The following is a 23,595-nucleotide window of genomic DNA, read 5'->3' as shown; positions in this document are numbered from 1 at the left end:
ATTCTTACACAAGTTGCGCCAACCTTCACAGTTAAACTGGAGAAAAGCACGACTATGCTGGTCTTTACAGGAAGTTATTAGAGATCTGAGATCCCATGGGATTCTGTGATTGACACATGTAAACATTGTCACATTTTTTACTTGCATAAAAAAAAGAATTGATTCTCTCAGGTTTCACTATCAGCTTTGACTCAAATGTTGTCAAAAAGTGCATATGAGAAGTAAAAGTAGAAATGAGTAAGAATCAGTAAAATTCCTCATTGGTGATTACAAAAAAAAAATGTTTTATGAAGAGAAACGATCAGTCTGTGCAAGAAACACATTATTTACAACATTATTACCTGCGTAATCCAGTTTGTGAATGAATCATTCTTTTGAACCGTTCTCTTTATTGAACCAGTTCATTAAATCCGACTGATTCATCTGAATCAGTTCACGTCTCGAGCAGCACAGATCTACAAGTTACTCAATCAAACTCACTTTCAGACGCCTGACGGTCACTGCGACTGGAATGAGCTGAAATAGTGGAGCATCTGATCCTGTGATGAATGAACTGATTCAATGCTTCAGAAAAGACTTGGACCGAAGAGCGATGAGCCGCTGATTCAAGCATGAGTGAACTCAAGACTTAAATGAAGCGACGAATGAATGTTTTTATTGGTTATCATGGTTTATGAAAAAAAGTTGAGCTGATGAAGACTAGTTTCTTCACTTTATATGCTTAAGACATGAAAAACATCCATGTTTCACATCATTATTGGGTGCATTTATTTGATAATTCCTTGTGTGGATTTGTAAACAAACACAAGAACTGAAGCAAACCGTTCAAACGAATCAGTTCACAGAAAAGAATCAGATTTCCCCATTTGTCCGAGGCTCTGGATCACAGGTAATAATGTTGTAAACATTCTTGCACATACTGATCGTTTCACTTCATAAGACTTCTGGAGGATGCACTGGGATTAATTCTCTGTTGCCTGTATTTGCTGTCTTTGATTCGCAAAATCCCGATAGCATTGACTTACATAAATGTTATGAATCACCAAGGACCACGGTTTCAGCTTAAAATGTTGTTTACTGTTCGACTGAAGAAAAACATGTCATCTGCATCTTGGATGGCCTGAGGGAGAGTCAATTAACAGCACATTTTCATTTTTTGGGTGAACTGTCTCCATTTGCTCTCTGGCTAATCTGGTTATCTAAGAGAATTGAATCTCATTTGTGATGTTTCCTTTTGTTTCTTTCTCTTTTTATTCCATTCTATCCCATTATCCTCGTACATCATTGTATGATTTAATTATATTAAGCAATTTTCTGCAGAGGACTGAAGCACTTAATGTGCAGTGATTTGAATCAATAGTAATTAAATAAAACGGTATGTAAACATTTATAATAATTAATTAAATTAAATTGTCCATTAATGCACGCATTTATTGTCTAATATTCCATTAAAATGGAGCAATTATTCTTTTAAAAATGTCTTCAGTTTTGATCAATTTTGTCCTCTCCTAGTTTTATCATTCAAATCACCTTTCTTTTGTTTTGGCTTTGACTTTATAAGTCATTGCCCTTTGCAAATTATGATGAAACATTCACTAAATTCAGTCGTAAATGCTGTGAGCGTTTCATGCATTTTCATTCAAGACGTTCAGAAGCGTATGCAACGTGTTTGCGTAAACTAAGTTAATGATGTTTATCTAGGAAGGAGTAATGATGCTTCCTTTATATCAGACGCACATGTTTACCTTGCTACGGCTCATGATTAAGCAATGACGGCGTTAACGTAAGCGTCTGATTCGTTCTCCAGTGAAGTAGCGTTGGCTAAACAGAGGTAATGGTGTTTGTTATCAGACGCGGAGGAATGAGAGAATGTGTTTGTTTGTGACGGAGCTGTGATACCGCAGGAGCATTCGATGGCTTCATTTATCACAGCCACTGGTGAAGCATCACACACACACACACACACACACTCACACACCGAGCACATCGGTAAAATGTCTTGGCATTAAACACCATTGATTACTTAACTACATTTCCCATCATCCAAATAAGTAATTGTTCAAATGACCTTTTCTTGTTTGTTTGTCTGTTTTCATCAAAGGCATTAAAGTATCTACTTATTATGGTAAATAGTAAATTATAATCTAATAGCATAATCAAATTAGCTAAAATAAGTGGAACACAACAGTGTGGGAACTGTGAGATGGAGATTGAAGATGTAAGTTTTGAAGTTGCAGATGCTATTTATGTGATCTCATTTAATCAAGGTTGCTGTTTAAGTCCACTTAAGGCTATTTTTGATTAGGCCTTTAAACATTCCTGTCAATAATTTGTTGAAATAATAACTAGATGACTAGTGAATTGACTATTTTTTGGCGGCTCTGCAGTTTTGCACCCAGAAGCTGCAACGTGCAATTGTTTAATGAAACTAAATGATCAGTTTGTATTTTGCATGATTACAGGCTCTTTGTCCACTGAGCATTGACATCGAAAACAGTGCAACAATTACTCTATTTATATATTTTTTGATAGATCCTCAATTGTGGCCATGCATCAAATGGCTTCCATGGTCACATTCATGTAGAAAAGAGTAGATTAAATGATGCATGACGATAGTGTGATATTTTGTGATATAATTAGCCAAAATATGCTTGATATTGAATTGCATGATATTTAATCACCCATGCATGCTTTTCAGATCGTAAATGGCGGTGAAACTGTAGTATTTCACTGACTTTCTCACGTATCATGAATTTAAACTCATTTTATCTCATTCCTTATTCTAAAACAGCCATGTTCTCTATACTGTAGATTATACAGATGAGAAGTCAGATCTTCAGTGTTTTTGTAGCATGCTTGATAGTTTTATAATGAGGTATAAATGTTTGTGAGATGTGTGCAAAGCGATAAAACACTCCATTTCAGTCCCACGGCTGACCCTCCTCTTTACTGCATGGGGTCTTGTTCATAAGGATCCACGGACACATCTCTGCTATCTCTGCTATCCTAATCCAGCCATTTACAGTTTCAAAGGCGAGCATGGCTCTCCTCGGCCTCTCTAAGTGATGCAAGCAGCCACCAAAGCGGAGGAGAGAGCCAGAGATCACACAATGAAAGCAAAGACGGACGAGAGTAGCTAGGCTGTGGCTCCCGGAGGACTGCAGATCCAGTGTGTTTGGGACTTTTGGCCGCTGCTTTGAAGACGCAGTGATTTGTAATAAGGACTTTGAGGAGATGGCCTGGCCTTCAGGGGAGCAGAGGAGTCCTTTGGCTAGTTGCTTCATTTGCGTGAAGTTTAGATTTGCTGCTTCGCTAAGAACAACTGACTCAAATCTCTGACACTCCGTTTGTTCGGTATGCTCACTTAAGCTAAAGAAATCATTCTTAAACGCATTTTTAGAATTACTTTTATTCCCCTTAACGTTTTTAAACTGTAAGTTAACCCAGTTCTTTTATTTTTATTTTTATACATAAATGCTTTTATTGGTATTAACTGAAACTGAACAGTGGATTTCTAGTTCCCAGCATGCATTTCATCAGACCATATGGGAGCCTAAATTTCAAAATTATTTGTTATTTTTAGCTGTTTTTTAGTAAAAGGAAAGACTATAATATAAACTATATAATACACTAATATTGTTTTATGTTGGATAATAATAAGACTTTCTTATGTTGTATTTTTAAAAAAACATGCTAACATGCCCCATTGCTTTTATAACTGCAGTTTATTTTAGAGTTATTATTTTAACAAAACTAAAAACAATAAAAACATTTCCATTAATTTTAATGTAATATATGAGTATAAACATACTTATTTTATTTATTTATTTATTTATTTTTTTATTTTTTTTTGGGGGGGGGGGGGGGGTGAAAAAACTAACTAAAATGAAAACAGAAAATATTACAATAAAAAAAATATATCTTAAAAACTATCATTCAAATATCATTCAGCACCTTTTTTCTATTTCCCAGCATGCTTTTCTTTGAGCCAGATTGGGAGAATAAATGGTAAAATTAAGTGTTAATTTTTATTATTTTTTATTAATTTTATTAAAATATAAATTTTAATCGAAAATAAAATATCTTATCTTATAAATACAATGTAAAATGTATTATAAATGAAATATAAAAAACATTGTTTTTTAATGTAATTTAGTTAAACTTGAAATTTCAAAATAACTACAACTAAAAAATGAACTTATAAACATGATTATATATATAGAAATATATTAAAAACTAATAAAAATAACAAAACGTACCAAAAAACGAAACATTTCAGTATAATTTAAATAAAAGGAAAAAAATAATTCTAATTAAATTCCATTAAATTAATTCCAAAACAGAAAATTACAGTAAATCTAAATCTAATCTAAAAACTATGCCAATGATACTAAATCAACACTGGTTTCTTCAACAAAATATAATTTGTTTTAATTGTTCTAGTCTTGTTGTAGGAGCTCTCGAATGGCTTCAGTGTTTTGTCTCTGCAAATCATTATCAGTATGAATAACTAAACCTGTTCTCATATAAGTATTTACAGCTGGGACATTAGATGTTTCCGGCTTGTGTCCCTATGTAACTCTATCCATGTTGATGTCCCAGCTCTCTGTAAACTAACCTGGGGTCACTATTTATTTGGGTATATTCGGTTAAGGTCAAAGGAAAGACGACGTAGGTGATCGTCCTATTAGCATCGGATAAAAGCGAAGAGTAACCAGAGCTGGCTGGACTCGACTGAATAACCCTTCAAGTTCTCCTCCAAGACAAAAACAAGAGCGATGATGTGTCCGCACAGGTCGTGTGGCCTCGGGTAGAGTTATCAAGCAAAGTAAATCCTTCAACATGGCTTCTCCTAAACCCATAAACTCAGGTGTAGCCGCTGGGAAAGCAGCTCTAGCTGGAAGGTGCCACAATCCACAGATTAATTGTGCGAGCCGCGGCGCTCGGCGGCTTCATTTAGAGCAGTCATGCTACATAAACTCCACTATGAACAAGCTGTTCCCTCAAGGGCCGAAGCAACCTCCAGCACGCTCCCAAAATAACACGGTATCGCTGGCGGATAACACTCGCATCCCCAGGAGCCTCAATAACCACCGCGCCACGGACAATAGGTCCTTCTTGCCAGTGCTTGCTTTGTTTTTCCTCACCTTTATGGGGTCAGTTTATGGGACGTTTTCTGTTTTCTCTCTCCTTTGCTTATCAGCCTCCGTCGGTCCCTTTATCCCAAGGATTTACTCTGAGGTGCGTTTCAAACTTTTCTCATAAGTCACCACTAGTCAGATTAGTGTTTATTTTTTACTTTAGACAGCAGCTGCACACACACAAATTATAGCATACACAAAAACACTACTACCAACAATACTTCAGTTGTTTATCTGATGTTTTGAGTGATGCAGTCTTTCTCATTCATTAATTCATTCGTGCATTCATTCACTATTAAATTAAATACGTATTTATAACAAATCCTACCTATTTAAAATAACCCACTTGTTGCCTCTACTGAAATTTATTTTACCTACTTATTTCCTATTTATAAAATATGCTGCCTCTTCTAAAAATATTTCATTTGTTATAACTATAGCTGTATACAATACAATATTTGTTGACTCAGCTAAAATACTTTCATTGGTTTGCTCTTTGTTTAATTCATTCATTCATAACTACTTTTTACCTATTAACTAGTTGCTTCTGATAAAAAATACTTCCATTTGTTTAGATACTGTTTTCAGTGTTTGCTTTATTCATTTATTTATGAATTAGCTGTCGTTTTAGTTTTTTGCTTGCTTGCTTGATTTACTTCGATCTTCTCAAATGTATTACTCATTACCTCTTTGAAAATAAAATCTTAAAATGTTGTTGTCTCTACTGAAAATACTTGCAACTTGGTTTAGTATAGCTGCTGTTTTGAGTGTTGTAATGCATTTGTTCTTTCATTGACTGATTGATTTGTTCATTCATTCATTTGATTCTCTGTTTATTCATTTATTCGTTTACAAATAATACTTGTTGCCTCTACCTCTGGGTGTTGGGGTGTGTTTTTAAACTCCCTTCTCAAGTGCCCAGATGAGTGTTTTTTTACCTTAGACAGCAGCCACACACACAGATGACAGCTTACACTCGATTTCTGGACAACCGAACGAGATAAAGGCTTGAGAAGTTGAGTACAAAAGACTTGACAATAGTAATAATCTGTGTCCAAGATTTTGCTGTGGTTTCTCCGTTTATTCCCAGCTGATCAGATTAGCTGCTATTAGCATGCCTTTCATTTTCTAAAGCCTCAAATCTGCTGCGTGATACAGGAGGATCAAATCAGCACAAGACGCTTGACAAATAACAATAATCGGCAAACAGCGGCAGGCCGTTGTGTTGGGATTAAGCAGGCGGGAGGTTTATTGGCACTTCCAGATACTTCGTGGCAATAAAAGCGCACTTCAAAATGCCACGGAAGGTCAAAACACTTTCCGCAGATTCTTACATTGGGATTCTTACGTCGTATAAACCTTAATGCATTTGCTTTATCCGTGCGTCAACGTTCTTTGAACTCCACCTCACTATGAGCTCTGATAACCTGACTTTCTGCAGTGAAGTGGATAAATAAAAACTCTCACAGATGCAGCGATGCAATTCATTTGATCTTCTTAACACTGCACTGTAGATATGGCACATACAGTAGGCAGTCTATTGTAAACGTTTGCCCATTGTAGTTAAGTCATTACACATTGCCTATGCATGAATGGCATGACCAACATTTTATATCAACATATTTATTTGTTTGTATACCTTTTTTAACCCTCATAATGAAGTCAAAAATCTGTATATGATTTTCACATTCCTGATTTATTTAGAACCGGAGAATTGTTGTTTTATAAAATAGTCTTTGCAGTCTTACCTATTTATTTGATTGATTGATTTGTTTGTTCGTTTAAATACCATTTATTGTATTTATTTAGCTGTGCATACTTTATTAATTAAATGCTTCTTACTTAATAATAATAATACGTTTATTTTATATACCGCCTTTAAAAGTGGCTTTCTCAAAGCGCAACATTTACAGGCAAACATTGACAAGAAAATTCTATTTCGATACAAAAAATATATATAGCAAAGAATGCAAACATAAAATAAATAATCAAGTAAAAGCAATCCTAAAATAGAATGTTTTAAGAAGAGATTTAAAAGCACTTTAGGGGTTTAGGGATGCATGATGTTAGTGTATTTTTACACACAAACAGGAAGATTTAGTTTTCATCAAAATGTACGCAAATGCTAAAGATAATTTCTGCAGTGGTGCTTTTGGTAATTCCATTAGAGGAGCAGATTTGGTCGGTGCATTTACAGTCCTCAGCCTCCCGCTCGCCAGCGCTGTAATTCCTCTTTTGTAAGTTTGCGGCTCACGAGCCACATGATGATTCAGCAGAAGTGCATGTAAAACAGCCACCAGCCCCAAACAACCTCATTTATCCACTTCTCATTGCTGCTTGTAGAACAGCACCATTCGTCCACATCTCATCTGCTCTTCATTCGCTATACATAGCCATGAATCCATCATTCTCTTTGGTTAATATTTTATTTGCTGTGAACATGCCACCGTCTTATGCACTCACACAATAAATAACGTGGAGCATAACTCACCATTAGAAATAGTTTTATTTTTGTTCAATTTTCTTTTTTCCTGAAGGAGAAGATTTCCCTTATCTATCTATCTATCTATCTATCTATCTATCTATCTATCTATCTATCTATCTATCTATCTATCTATCTATCTATCTATCTATCTATCTATCTATCTATCTATCATATTAAATAAAATATAAAAATATATATCTTTATATATATTTTTTCTTTAATTAGAAATGTTTTTAAATGGTTTCTAATTACATTTAAATATATTAAAATATAAGCTATATTAATGTATTAGATATATTAATTAAAAAATATACATTTTAATAATTTATCTTATGTTTCATTATATTTTACCATTTGTGTATTGAAATTTTTTATTTGTAAATTTATTTCAATTTTAATTCATATATTTTTTAAATAGTGTATCTTATAGTTCAATATTTTTATGCATTTCATATTTTATTATTATTTACATTTTTATTAGTAATGTTTTACTGCTGTAAAATTATATATATATATATATATATATATATATATATATATATATATATATATATATATATATATATATATATATTATTTTTTATTTTATGATTTTTTTTTTCTAAACCATTTTCACATTTTTTTCAAAGCAAGTTCTGTAGGACAAAATGTACTAAGAACAGATTGCATTTGGCAGTAGTGTTGATTGTTTGCATGCGCGTCTGCATTGTTTTAGCACTCGTTCATACTGAAGCTGGTGTATGGATGAGGGATGGGTGGGTGGATGATATCTGAAGAGGTCGGGCGTTCAAGAGAGTAATCAGAGTAAAAGAATAATCACGGCAATAGTCATCATACCCTAATCACTTTTTCAGCCCCATTCATATTCAAATGAGAGGCAGACAAGAGCAGCACACGCTCATCAGCCCCTTTTGAAGAAAAAAGCACAACATATGATTGGAAACACTCATTACTTCTGTCTTCCAGCTCATCAGCTCAGACGCACTGCTGGGAAGCGACTGCAATCTTACTGAGAGAATATGCGTAACTCCCAGAAAAGTCTTAACTTTGTGCTAATGTTTAAAAGCTTTGCTTTAAGGAGGCAGAGAGTTTTGTTCTAGTGATGGTTAAAGAATCTCTCTCAAGGGTTTTCTTTGATAGGAATCTTTAAAACATTTAAATCTTGTTGCTAGTTAGGTTTGTAAAGGGAATACTGTAGTTCGGCTAAAGATGAAGAATCTGTTTAGCAGAAAGCTCCATGCTGTGTTTTTTAAAACTGTCTTCAGAAAATATTTGCTGGAGTTTTTTCGTCTTTGTTCCATGAAATACCTAATAAAGTAGTGTTTTAATCGCAATGTGGTTTTGATTGCGGTTGCGGGAAACAGCTGTAATTCTGCTGCTCAATAAGCGCCACCTGCAGTCAGAGAGTGGATTTACAGAGACTTGTGTGCAGCAGAAAACAGACCGGATTCGCATGCCCTGCTGTAAATTTTGACTCGATGATGAAAAACAACCTCTAGAATTATTTGTGGAGCTGATAAAATGCATTCACCCCCAGTTTCACAGACCAGGCTTAAGCATAGTCCCAGACTAAAGTATAAGTCTGATCTTTTTCATCCTATCTCAAAATATGTCAGTGCCTTTGTGCCTTTCTCGAGATGCACAGTGTTTGTCCCTGGAGCACAAAAACAGTCTTAAGTCTCTGGGGTATATTTCCAACAATATACAATAATACATTGTATGGGTCAAAATTATCAATTTTTATTTAATTCCAAAAATCATTCGGACATGAAGTAAATATCATGTTCCATTTATGTATTTTGTAAATTTCCTATTGTAAATATTTCAAAACTTGCACCAAGTTTGAATATGCACAAACTTTGATCTGAAATTGTATCTACTTTTATGGCATTTTATGCTACTTTTTGTCATTATCGGAAGCTAGGAATGATTGGATAAACCAAGAGAAGGAGTCTGGCCTTGACCAGCTTTAGAAAAACACATTGAAAACATTCTGCCGCTTCATTATTTAATCCCCCAGTCTTTGTATTATGACCATAAAATATCCCATTGCATGCAGAGAAAATAAACCACGGCTCATTCTCCAGCCGTCTAACCTCAAACCAGTGCGGTTAACCCTCGATGAAGAGGATTGGACCACAGAAACCCTGTTATGATGTACAGTATCTGGGAAGCAGATGTCATGTTGTTGTTGTTGTGGATGGCGGTTCTGTGGCGAAGCTTTGGTAAAAACAGGTTAGGACCTACTTTTGGGTCCTCTAGAGAGGTTTTAGTGATAACCTTAGATAATTAGCCTCAGGTCTCCCGCTGTCCGTGCGAATGGGAAGCGTTGGTAGATAAAGCCACGTGTTGTGCACCAGCGTAAACATATTTATCTCCAGATGCACCTGGCTGCTGTATCTACAGCTGTAGGAGATACATTTCAGTCTGTAAAACCACAGGATCACACCGTATCATCTCAAATATGCCTTTGCATGTACTTTATAATGTTCTCGAGACATTATTCAGCCCAGTTTTCACATCGGAAATGGCACTCTGTGTCCTCGTAAAGAAGTTAGTGTTTATTTTGTGGCTGTTCTCATCCTGAATGTAGGTTTATTATAATGGCACTAAAAAAGTGCACTTTTCATTGTAATAATAGAAACGTTTGGGGTTATTATTAATTTTTTTGGGAAGAAATTAATACTTTTATTCAGCAAGGACACATTATTTTGTTCAAAAGTGATGTGGAGACATTTAAAATGTTGGAAAATTTTTATATTTCATATAAATGCTGTTTTTTTGTGTTTTCTGTTTATCTGTGAATCCTGAAAAATTTAATTGGTCATAGTTTCCACAAAAATATTGTGCAGCAAAACTGTTTTCAATATTAATTAAATAAAGATATCAGCATAAAATACACATTTGATATCTGTATCAAACATAAATGGATGAATAAAAATAAAAAATTATATAAAGAATTTTTTTTTTTTTTTTTTTTTGATTTTGGGTTTCGAAATGCTATCTCTGAACACATCCAGTTTTTTCAAATTGTAATAATGTTTCACTTTCACTAAAATAAAAAATAAAAAATATATATTTTATATTTTATAAACACTCATAGATACATAAGAGACTGACTCTGTACCATTTGCATAACCCCGCCTCCTGTCAGTGATGTCACAGTCTCTTTGTAATGTGAAGGCCGAGTGTTTGTATTGATGCGTTAGATTCATAGCAGCCATTAGCTTTGACCTGCAGCTAATGCAATCAGACAGATTCAAACAAACAGCCAATGAGTGAATGATCTGCGGAGGATGAGCTGAGAAAATACTGAACGAGGAAGCATTTCTACCACTTTGAAAAGCGTGAAGCCAGTTAAATGATTTTCTTTTCAAATCCCTGGCTTTGGTTTAATGGGAAATAATGATTAAAATGAAAGCGTCTGAGACTCATAGTGGCTTTCTATCTCAGAAATGACTGTAGAGCTCCATTAGTGTGAGTTTTTCAATAGACCATGTCAATATTTAGAGTATATGCATTGATAATAATTGGTAAGATGGGACAGCTTTCTGTAGCATGTGTCTGTTCGTGCACTTTCATGTTTTTTGTGTCATATTTGTGTCGGAAAGCTGTAGTTGCTCCTAAACGTAGTGTTTCTTACTGGAGCTGAGGATGTTGCATCAAGCTTGCATCATTTGATTGTGTTCAGTGCTGGACTGAGAAGAGACGAGGCCATTGTCTTTTACTCTATTAACTAAGTGTTTTTTTGTTATTTTGCATGTTTTATTTTAGTTTAATTTTTAATAATACATATATTTTTTTAAATATTAATAGTTATAGTTTATTTAATTAGTTTGTTTATTAATTATTTTTATTTTGTAACTTATTTTCAGTTTGACATATTAAGTGCTTTAACTTATTTCAGCTAGTTGCCAAGAATTTAATTTAATTTAATTATTTAGTAATATAATTTAATAAAAGTTAAATGATTTGAAAACATTTTTCCGCTTTTGATTCAAGTATATTAGTTACATTTAATTAATCAGATTTTATATACTTTGAAAAAAAAAAAAAATATATATATATATATATATTTTATAAACTTATACTTTTGTCTTTTTTAATTTCTTAAGTTTAGTTTAATTAAAAAATACCGTTTTAACTTTTGTATTATTTTATAAATATTGTATCATTTTATTTTAAAAATGTTATTTAATTTCAGCTTTGCTTCACCTAACGCAAAGTGTTTTTCATGGTTCCAGTTTTAGTTTTAGTTTTAATTCTATTTGTATTCAGTAATAGGTTTTTGTTGGACGTCTTTACAGAAGTTTACTTCATTCTATGGGCTCGTTCACACCAGCAACACTAATTTACTTTAACAAGCAGCCCTGATGAGAAGAGTGCAGTTAATAAAGTCTCACAGTGTCGTTCATGATGACTACAGAAGCAGCTCTCATGCGATGTTGCGATATGTAACAATCATTTGCACCTGACTCTGAAAACACGTCCCGACTGGCACATTTATCCCTGTGAGTTTTCACACGCTCGCTGTGGCCGTCTCGCAGCATCCCAGCATGCCCCAGTGTTTGTGTCTGTGTTTCAGAGGTGCTGAACTCGATGTGTGTTTACGGGTCCGGAGACGTGCCGCCGGGGCTTGTGGGTAATTGCAGCGAGAGAGACATTTGGCTTCTGCTGTTGGACGTGTGACAGCGAGGCCTCATGGGAAGGTCACATGCAAACACACAGTAATCTGACTGAAGCAGACGCTGACTAATGCACACCACACTTTATTTCACAGTCCAGACTGAAAGTTGAAGTTCATGTACAGTGGAGTGAAAAATCTTAAGTAGTCTATTTTAGTATTATTTATTCACTGTTATAATTTTTATTAATATTTAGAGTTGGCTTTTGTTTAATATGATTAGATTTCATTTATTTATTTTTATTTATAGTGTTTTTATTACGTGTCTCTTTTGAAGCTTTATGTGAAGATTAAACATGAAAACCAGCATTAAAACCGACTGCAATTCAGTGCTCTGGTGTAAATGTCAATCAAGCGCTCGATATCATGTTGAAATGAAAATGTGTAAAACTACGCTAGATTTAGTTTCCGTTCATATCATACAGGAAGTTTTATCCAGTTTGGTAATTGAAATAAAAAGAGGCATAGCATGTCAAATGAGAGCTCGATCACCACAGACGTGCAATTATGAATCTATGCAAATTGAATCTTTCATGGCATTATGCATTTGTAATTGACCTGCCGTCTGAATGTGTCTGAATCACACTCTTGTTCTTACATAACGTCTCTTATCTGGTGACTTTAAGAGGCTTCTGAGAGGCTTTGAGTCATTATTTCATGATGCACTATTCTGGGGTCGAACTGAACATCAATGGAATCGAAATCACTTTGATGTTTGGTGCAACTTAAAAGGACCTGCACAAGTTAACAAACACTGTAAAAATGTCAATGCATTAATGTAAACTCTTATTGTAAAGAGTTACAGAGCAGTGAAGTAAAGGAGGATTAAAAGTAAACATTCAGAGATTTCGTTCAAATGTGAGGCAGTTTGTCCAGCGCCGGGGCGTCGAGGAGGTGTTGATGTGCAGAACGAATCGAGGCTTATTGAGAACAAGGGAGCTTAAGACCTGGAGAAAATACAGAGAGAAAAATAAACCACTGGCAATATTCCTCATGCTTTTCTCCACATATGGCTTCTTCAAGATAAAGGACGTGTCTGTATTCACACCAGTGTTGTTTCAGTGTCATGGAAATACTATTATAGTTGTTGTTAATATTTGGATTGTATTTTCTATTTATGAATATATTTTTTTAAATGCATATCTATATATATATATATATATATATATATATATATATATATATATATATATATATATATATATATATATATATATATTTAATTACAACATAGGGAACCAACTGAAAATAAGATTAGACTAATCCGAAATAATTAAAATAATTAAACCTAAATATTAATATAAAAATATATACTGAATGAATAAATGAATAAATACATTTTAAATACATTTTAAAAGCCTTAAAAATGTATTATAAAGTTTTAATTCACTCTTCACTAAAAGGTCTTAAATCATAGCAGAAATTCTTAAATTCATAAAGTCATGGCATTAAATGTTGCATACAATCAAAAAAACTAAAGAAAAGAAAAGAAAAGAAGAAAACTTCCCCTTAGTTTTGCATTTATTTTATTTTCTTGAACCAATATCTAAGCATCAAAATAACAAAATAAATATTTATGTTTAAAAGAAATGCAAAAGTTGTAGTAAATTTGTTGTGTCTTTTTCAGTTTAATCACTTTTATTATTTTTTAAAATATATATTTAATATATATATATATATATATATATATATATATATATATATATATATATATATATATATATATATATATATACATATATATATATATGTTTCTCATGTCACATGTCGTGCTTTTATTGGTTTGGAGACAGAATTGGATTAATTAGAGGCAGGATGATGTAAATGAACAGTGAATCTCTCCGCTGTAGGCGGACGTCCAGAAGTTCAGATAAAGAATGTGTTAATTAATACAAAGTGTTTCAGGATCGATGGGAAATGAGATACAATGCTCAAAATGTTAATTAAGTAATGCGTCCTGAGCATTAGCATAGTACATCATTAAATTATCAGTATGAGTCCACCTAGAGGAAGCAAAGCAATAAAGATACACGAGATAAAACGCAATATTTCATTATTATTATTCCCTAGTGGTCAATGCAGGAACTACAACAATAAATGGACACAAAATCATCAAAAAGTGGCCATGGATTGTGAAAGAACGAATGGTTTAAAGCTACGTATAAGTGACAAAGATGTTTACAAGCTCTTATTATCTTCGTAAAACCCATTGTTGCAATTCCTCTGGAGAACATCATATTCATAATCTTCCAAGGCTGTTCCTAAAACGAAACCGTTAGCGTCATTTCATTACCTCAGTAAATGACATCTGCCCTCACGGGGGGCTACAGCGGATTCAATTAGCCGCGGCGTTTGTCTGTGCGTTTAATACCCAGCAGGCTGTGTTTCTGATGACTGGAACAGCCCATAGAGATTATCCATACACTTCAGCCTTTAATCATATTCATGATGATATCCAACGAGTCAAAGGTAGCTCCCCAAAAGTCAGAATCATTTTTTTGCAATGCATACAGTAAGAAGTACACTAGTATTTTATTCTGAATATTTGCACAGCAGTAAACAACCATTGTGTGATAATCAGAGTCAGGAACCTTCTTTCCAGCAGAAAACATCACACTGTGAAACACTTGTTTCTGAAGATAAAACACGCTACGTTGTGATCTACAAACACTGCAGAGATGTCAGAAAGCCTGCGTGAGATGTCTGATGCTCCGTCTCTGTAAAAGTGCACAGGAAGCCCAGGAGACAAACACTGAGAAACGAAACAGAAAACACAGGAGGGGCGTTTACCTTCACCAGGAATAAATAACCGCTTTTCCACCGTCGGGCTAGTGCGCTTCACTAAAACACACGCCTCCATCATTTCACCAGCAAAGAGCAGTTATCAGAAAACGAATAAGAAATAAGTCACGTGAATGCAAAACGAACATGATAAAAGCATATGTTTGTTTGCATGCTTTGTTAAATATTTAATGTTAAATTAACAGCAAATGTTCACATTTGGGAGACCTATCCCTTTAATACAGAGTTTTATAGTATCTCTAAAGAACACTGAATGTACTGCATCGTATTTTCTCTTTGATATCATGAAATCCGTGCACTTCAGAACAATCGTCAGCTCTAGAATCTCAGTGTCCCACTTTTCTGGAGAAAGACGGTGAAAAGTGAGGTGTTCAAATTGAGTCGCTGCCTACGTAGGCAGCATTTAAGACATAAGTCTGTGCGCAGGCTGAAGGTAGGCAGCGTGATGATTATAGCCTCTAAGATGTTTTCTTTTGGCCAGATACTGAAAAACTCATATCGAGCGCTAATTTCTTTCCATGCAGCACTGAAATCTAGTGGTGGAGCTGCGTCTAGAGCGTGGCGTCCTTCCAGGACCGTCACACGTGAGCTAATCTGCTTCTTGAGGTGGATTTCAGCGAGAGACCGCTTCAGACGCTGTGTGTGTGATTACAATCAGACGGGACGCTGGAATCTGATGAGCCGCTCAGTAGCCATCGCTTGGGTCGGCTTGAATGTGAAGCAGCTTGCAGTTGTTTCTGTGACAGAAGGTGAACTTCACTAAACGTTCTGAAGGTTGAGATGGATGAATATTATCAGATTTTAATCCCAATATAATATCAAAATATCTGAGTATAATTTAGATACCCATCCGAGTTGGGCCCAACAGCTAAGGTTAAAAATCATTTGAACGTTGTGTCACAGACAGAACGAGGAATTTAATTAACTGGTTTTATGGAAAAATATTTTAGTGTTACATTTCTCCGCTGGCTTTTTGTTTAATGATATACCAAATAAAATATTATGTGTTTGAATTCAATATGCATATTATATGCATATACTGTATATTCATTTCATTAATAAATATTTAAGTGGTATCATTTAACAGCTTTTATAGACCACGGATCATAAAACTAAATTTAACTACATTTATTTTACCTAGATTTTGAGTGATAAATGTCTTTTAGTGTATTTATTTATTTTTTATTTTTTCATTTAAAAAATATATATGTTATATATATATATGTGTGTGTGTGTGTGTGTTTTCTTTAGACATTTCTATACTTTTATTATTTTATTTTTTTACATTTGCCAAAGCATTTTTTGGTTTCTACACATTTAATAATATACCATATATTTAAAAAAAAATAGGTTTCAGCTTTTATAATTATACCACATATCATAAAACTAAATTTAGTTTGTCAACAATTAACATTTATTATACCCAGATTTTGAGTAATAAATGTATTTTAATTAAGTTTTTATTATAGTTTATGTAATAAAAAAAAAATATATATATATATATATATATATAATATTTTTTTTAATTTTTTTAAGACATATACTTTAAATAAAATTTGTATATATATATATATATTCTTTTTTTTTCTTTTTTGTATTATAAGGTCAGTCAGAGTTGATGAGCCAATTGGCATCATTTCAATTGTTAAACGTTTTCTTTAATGGTTAAACTTTTTTTTATTTACATTTTTTTTATTAAATGCCATTTTTTGGGTTTCTACACATTTCATAATATACCATACATATCAAAAACTAACTAAACTAGCTGAAACTAATCCTTGTCTATTTTAGCATTATTTTATCTTGTATTTCTCATGTAGTTCTCGGCACAGATAATGACGCAGTAGTGAGGCAGTGTTGTGTTTACACCAGACCATCCTCTAAACGTAAGGTCAAACTGTGCTCTGATCCCTCGAGATCGTAAGAAACATCAGAAGTCATCGTGTCCTCGAGCTCGGTCAGAAATGATCCGCTTCACCCGGTCAGCGGGGAGCTCGTCACCCCTGAGCTTCGTCAGGCTCATTTACATATGGAGATGAAGACAGACTCACACATTAATATTTCAGCGCCGAGCGTTCGCTGTTGGTTCTGAGGCCTGTCAGAGAGGCTCCTGCGAGTGTGTTTACCGCCGTTAATGACCTCTATTATGCCAGTGTTGTTTTTACTGTCATCATTATCATAACGTCAGCGTGTGCGATATATTTCTGCATCACACGCCCGGCACACGAGCACTCGACAGGAGAACAAAACACACGTCAATGATTCAATCACAGCCGTTTCTATCCCATCTTCACTTTAGTCTGAAATAACGGCAGATGAAGTCATCTTTAGAAACACTTGACAATCTGTGTGGCATTATGGTTAAGAATGAAGTCAACGTGACTCAAAATTGACTTTAATTACTCTTGTTTGCAATTCGTTATTCTATTGAAAAACTATATATTTGGTATTCAACAAGCAAAGTTGGATTCGCATTCAGATCTGGTTTCATTCGAATAATGATGGACTGAAGAATGTTAATGAGTTAAGGAAGTCTGTTTAATTTAGAAAACATCATTAAAAAGTTTTTTTTGTATTTTTTTTTTTTTACATTTCATGTCGACTTTAGCGCAAATAAATAAAAAGAATAAATAAAAATAAAAATAAATCATGTAGAAAGACTATATTGATTGCTTGCTTACATTGAAATCCAGTGAAGTCCGTTTTTTTTATTTTTTTTTATGCACTGGTAAAAATTGCTATTTTATTTTATTTATGTATTTATTTTGTCCATGCATTGAAAGCCAGTGGGCTCCATTGTTAACCATTATAATTGGGTCAAAAATGAAGTAAAAAAGTGAACTCTCCTTTAATGATCAATATTTTCATGTGTTTTTTTTTGTTTTTTTTTGGTGTGAACAAAACATTCAGTAACTGATAACAACAATGTCCTGTCAATTATTATGGGATGTCAGCAGTCCATGTCCTTTGTAATATGAACTCAGTGACCAGCACCAGACACATAAAACCAGTTTAAAAGAAAGCGGAGTCTGTTTGTCCTTGTTAAATGATAAATATAATAAAATGCCCCCCTCTTCTCGTAAAATGTGGTAGTTTGGTTTATAGTGAACTGCTGGAAAGTTTTTACAAGTGAAAAAGTTTGACGATCAATTTGCGGTTCAATCGAACCAGACCGTGAAGAAGAATCAAATGGAGTTGGATTGGATGAGAAGATTTAACAGGGTAACAACGGAGCTTTTTGTTTCTGTTTTTGGAGCAAATGTAAAAGTGAAGACAGATCGTACCGGATCCTGAGCTGGACGTGTTTTAGGAAACATGATGATTGTGCACCGTCTCTCACATTCAAGGGTGTGAGAGAAGAAGAACTGGATGGATGTCAGCAAAGACTGCTGGAAATAATGATGGGAGTTGATGGGAGACTTTGTTTAAGAGACAGTGTAGTTGTAGCGTCTGTTTTCTTCAATTTCTGACTTTATTTGTGTTTTTTGAGGGCTGCAAGTTAATTAACTGTTAATTAATGTGTTACATTGTTGGATCTCTCCGCATCACAGTTTAGTGCTTTTGCTATCTAGTGCTATTTTCATACTGAATCTAAAGTTAAATTAATTTGTGGCTGTTTTTTCTCAGCTTATTTTGGATGCATACAATTTTATAATAATAATAATAATAATAATAAAAATTATGCATCCAAAATAAGCTGAGAAAAAAATAGGCACCTAATAAATTCACTTTAGATTTTATTTTATTTTATTTTATTTTAAATTAAATTAAATTAAATTAAATTAAATTAAATTAAATTAAATTAAATTAAATTAAATTAAAGTAAATTAAATTAAATTAAATTAAATTAAATTAAAAAATAAAATAAAACAAAATAAAATAAGATAAAATAAAATAAAATAAAATCTAAAGTTAATTTATTTTGTGCCTGTTTTTTTCTCAGCTTATTTTGGGTGCATATTTTTTTTATTATTATTATTTTATTTAATTTAATTATTTAAAAAATATTGCCTTTGATGTGTTCATTAACTTTCACACAGAAAATAATTTATTTAATTATTCATCAATTTTTTTTAAACAGAACAAGTGAACATGCTGCAAGAACATGAAATAACTAGTGTTTTAGGGTGTTTTTCTGATCACTGATTCATAATTGATTGCAAATTCATAATTCTGTGGGAACTAGAAACCCGCACTGAAGCATCTCAGATTATTCTCCTTTCTTATGTTAAAACTACAAACAGACGGCTTCAACAAAAGCATATCCAGTCAAATAACAGCCTCAAAGCTCACGCCAGGTGCGTCTTTAGTGGTTTATCACGAATTAATGCAATGAATTCTGGGAACTGAGACTAATCTAGGTTGAGAAACAGCTTCTAGTTGTGCAACTGAAACATGGGTTAGTGTTATTAATATTTTATTTCTCCTTGTGTATTTGGAGAGGAAATGCTGAGATATTGATAATGGAGCCTGGGAAGTGTAACATGTGAGCAATAATGGTTTCCTGATAAGAAAACATAATTATTATCATTTAAAATAGTTGAAATAATAAAAACATTATTATTATTATTATTATTATTATTATTATTATTATTATTATTATTATTATTATTATTTAATTTTTTCTACTAAGCTGTTTTTTTTTAAGAATCTTTGTTTATACATTAAAAAAATAAAAAGATCAACTTTTGAAAAATGATTCCTGTAAAAAAAAAAAAAAAAAAAAAAATACAGGATATTAATTAATTATATATATATATATATATATATATATATATATATATTAGTAGTAAAATAATTATATTTTTAATAATTATTTTACATGTATTATTATTATTATTATTATTATTATCATCATCGTCATCAATTTTCATAAGGAATTTCATGAGAAAATTTAGATATTGTTTTTACTTTAATAAATTTTAATGAAATGTTTGAAAGAGCAACCTGTGGAAAAAAAATAAAATAAATGAATATAAATAAATATTATTATTATTTTTATTTAAGATAACATTCTGGGACATTGTCCATAGCTTGTTGAAATGAGCTTAAAAGAGCTTGTCAGGAAAAGAGTTGAATCTCTCGCTGATAAAGAGACACGTCTGAGGGAATCCACGTTCATCTTCATCAGCTGGTTTCAGGACAATTACAGCTGCTTTATCCTCTTTCCAGTTCTGACCTTTCACTTAGAAATATCATCACAAATAATAGCTGTATCTTGTGGGAATCAATCGCTGGCTAATCATATTTCTGTTCGCTCCGTGATGTTCAGATGTGTTTTATGGAGTCCACCGTTGCATTAATCTTCAAAGTTCAAAGCAATCAATGAAAATGATGTGAGCTTGAGGGCTGAAATCCACATCAAAGTATGATAGTTCATCGACTGATGCTAAATGTTTGCTGGAAGGATTCTTCATGAGTTGTTTCACTCCATCATATTCTAAGCAGTTAATAAACAGCAACTTTTTATCTATCTATGGCACAGACATATTTTTATTTATAAAACTCATAACTGTGTTTAGTCAAATGCTATCCTAATTAGTTTTCTGAGAGGACCATGTAAAAGTAAAAGTAAAAGTAATTCAGTAGGCGTGTCAATCGCTTCCCAAATTTCACTTCATCTCTGTTTTTGGTTTGCTGTAATCTCATTAGCCCATTTAGAGCAATGCAGCACATTAGCTTCTCTGGTGATGCGAACGGGACACGTTTAATGATCTCTAATCACCTCTCGTGAACAGGAGAGATATGATTAGGCATATTTAGGCAATGCATAAACATAATGGGGTTTTGCCAGTTAAAATTCGATGTACAGTGAGTAGCATGCATAGCATTATGAAGAGCTTAGGTCAAGATGCATAACTTTACGTTGGAGAGTGTTATTGACATAAATGCATGGTTTTAAAAATATCAAGTGTGTTTCTGAATCAAATTATTAGTCATTTACTAGAATCCATCAGCATAATCCAATAACTGTATCCTACAAGTGCAAATGTCTTGTTTTTAAATATTTTTTACATCAATTTTAAGTATATTTTTGTGTAAAATGATTCAGATCTACTTCAAAATTTTGAAACGTCGTGTACATGTTTAGAAAATGTAGTTCAAATAAAATAAAATACTAATTTTAATTAATTATTCATATTTAAACTTCATATTTCTGACCCTTTGCAAAAATGCTAATTTAGTTTTCATTAATGATTCAATGAGCTTTAATTGTTACAATTTCAATTTACAGTTTTTGCAATTTCATTTTTTTTTTTTTTACATTATAATTACATGCATACACAATGCACACACACACACACACACACACACACACATATATATATATCCGTATAATCTGTCAAATACGGTCTGTTTCAAGCCATTGTTAGGTGTGATGTGATGTAGTAACGCTATGAGGCCGTGACATAAGAATAGAGTAATGCATGCATATAATGCTAGTGCAAATGAAGACCTGAACTGTGATAATTAGCAACATGTGTGATTTTAAGATGCTGTCAGAATGAGCTCGTTACGGTAATTAAGCAGCCAGAGCTCATCTCTGAACAAGAGCAGCGTGGGATACGAGAAAGTGTCCTCCGCTGAAGATGTGGAAGCTTATGATCTGTTTCAAGTCATTTCACACATTAATATTTCATGGGAGATTTCACAGAGATCATAGTTGTGAGAAAAGCTGCATTTGAACTTTGACCTTGATGATTACGCTCTTATATCCAGAATATTTTATTGTGGAGTTTCAGTGGGGATATTCAAATAAGCAGACTGTTGAAGCCAACGTCTTGCATAAATGTATTACATAACACGCACTTAATACATAATGCATTCAAGACGTTCAAGACATACTGAGAAATGAAATAAAGTCTGTGGATGCAACATTGCACAATAATAATTTCAAGTTTTATTAATAGCAAGTATCAACGTCTCATGCAGTTTTGCTTCACTTTTCAATTTCTCTCAATTTAAAGGAATGGTTGACCCAAAAAAGAAAATTAGCTGAAAACATACACTCCCTCAGGCTATTCAAGATCAGTTTGTTTCTTCATCAGGTTTGGAGAAATGGAGCATTGCATCAGTGTCTCTGCAGTGAATGGGTGCCGTCAGAATGAGAGTCCAAAGAGCTGATAATAACATCACAATAATCCACAAGTTAGAGCTGTTTTGGCTTTATCTGTGCAGATTTATCTCCTGATTCAGACCAGAATGCTTTTTCACTGGATGAAGTGTTATTATGGATTATAGACTCAGATTTTAGTTAAAAACTGCCTTAATGCTAGGTTTATTTCAGTTTTTGTCTTCTCCAGATGTTCACTGATGGACTGGAGTACTGTGGATTATTGTGATGTTTTTTATAAGACTCTCATTCTGACGGCACCCATTCACTGCAGAGCATCCATTGATGAAATACTGATGCAATGCTACATTTCTACAAACCTGATGAAGAAACAAACTCTACATCTACATCTTTGATGCCCTGAGAATGAGCAAATTCCCAGCACATTTCCATTTTTGACTAAACTAGTCCTTTATGGATGCATAGATATTTTTACTTAAAACGGAGACAGCAATCCTGGTGTTCAGTTTTATTTTAGGAAAGCACATTTTAAATCTTCAATCAATTTTGCTGCTTGTTTGAAACGAGTCTGCATTGCTTCTTCTTTTTTTATGTTGCTTGTTCTTCTCAAATCTGCATAAAAGCATCAGCATCAGCATCACTTATATGAGGTCAGTCTGCATGGACTGAAGATGCTCATATCAACGCTCGCTCGCTCTTATTGGATTCTTTCCTAGACACACTCACTCAGACACGCTTGCATTTGTTGGATAACATAACATCCCTTGAGTTATTACGAGAAGCCGTAACGTGATGTTCAAAGCGCTCTGAAACAACATTCAGACAACACTCCATCAGGTTTGCGCCTGAGAAGGAATATAATTCACTCACTCCCTACTTTTCATTTGCATACAGCGCTGTTTTATTTGCATAGCGGCAGTGTTGGTAATTTGCATGCGAGGCAGAGACGCAGGGAGTCGCTTCTCTGAGGTGATGCGCTCATGCCTCATGCAACTTTTCCCCATTTGTCTACAGCTGATGGGGAACGCAGACTAGCTAAACCTACTCTTCATGTCTCTTTAGCTTCATGCATCCATTAAACATGCTTCGTTAGACGGTGGAGTGGAAGGTGACTAAAATTATCCCAAAGTGAATCTTTTCCTGCATGTCGTGCTTTGGATTCTAGTACACAGCATCGTGTGGGACAGAAAATCACAAACACAAATAAAAAGTAAATTTAAGCCAAGATCAAGTATATTTTCCAAGTATATACTTTATGTAGTCTACTAATAGCTATGTATTAGTATTGAGCTTGTATGTGCATTATTTCAATGCTTTGATACCACATCTTACTAATTTTACTCTATAAAACTAGACATTTATGTTTATTTTAAAGTGTAACAGTAGTAAACTTTTATTCTTTAGTATT

Source organism: Carassius gibelio, chromosome B1, assembly GCF_023724105.1.
Source record: "Carassius gibelio isolate Cgi1373 ecotype wild population from Czech Republic chromosome B1, carGib1.2-hapl.c, whole genome shotgun sequence".
NCBI lineage: Eukaryota > Metazoa > Chordata > Actinopteri > Cypriniformes > Cyprinidae > Carassius > Carassius gibelio.
This window is presented reverse-complemented; position numbering follows the sequence as displayed.